The following is a 985-nucleotide window of genomic DNA, read 5'->3' on the forward strand; positions in this document are numbered from 1 at the left end:
TATCATTCAGTGAGAGCTCTCTCATCAGACACAGATTGAACTGGTTTGTGATTTGTTCCTCTGCAGGGTCCAAGTTTAAGTTACTGTGACGTAACAACACCTAAATATGTCACCGTATTCTTCACAGGGAAAACATTCACTTTGCTTTAGTGGTCATTACACAGGTTTGTTCAAGCTTTGATGACCTCATAGTAGACAAGGAAACAGTGGTGTCATCCGTGCTGTCATCAGTGGTGTCATCAGTGGTGTCATCCGTGGTGTCATCCGTGGTGTCATCAGTGGTGTCATCAGTGGTGTCATCAGTGGTGCATACCGAGCAGGTCTGTTAACAACACTGCTTCTTCTTGTGACGTCTCACCAGTCTCACCTGACAAAATGTTTTAAAAAATGTACAATAAATGTTAATGAATTAATGAATCCCCCCAAAAAACGAATAATATATCTGAAAATTAATATTAAATTGTTCAATAAAATGTAAAAAAAAAAAAAAAAAAAACGATTTCTGAAACATTACTGATAATATGTCCGAGAAAAAAAATATTCTTTGAAAAATATTATTAAACTGTCTGAAAAAAATGTATATTAAATGTCTACGAAATTTTTATTGAATGCCAGAAAATGTTTCAACAAAATAATGTCCAAAAACATTATTAAAATGTCAAATAAAATTTTGATGAAATTTCAAAAATAATTATTGAAAAGTCCAAAAATAGTTAATAAAATGTTTGAAAAATATTATGAAAATATTCGATAAAATGTTGATGAAATGTCCGGGAAAAAAATTAAATAGTCTGAAAAAGTTTGTTGAAAATGTCCAAAAAACATTATTAATTGTCCAAAAAAATGTTGCTAAAACTGCCTCCTCTTCTACTGTGATTAAACTGGAGGGCGGCTGTATTCTGAACTTATGGTAACTGAGCGCCATTTAAAACGGCAAAATGTTTGTTGTGACTTTGTTCACAACCTGTTTACTAGGGCTGTAGCC

The sequence above is a fragment of the Epinephelus moara genome, chromosome 22, assembly GCF_006386435.1.
Source record: "Epinephelus moara isolate mb chromosome 22, YSFRI_EMoa_1.0, whole genome shotgun sequence".
Classification (NCBI taxonomy): Eukaryota; Metazoa; Chordata; class Actinopteri; order Perciformes; family Serranidae; genus Epinephelus; species Epinephelus moara.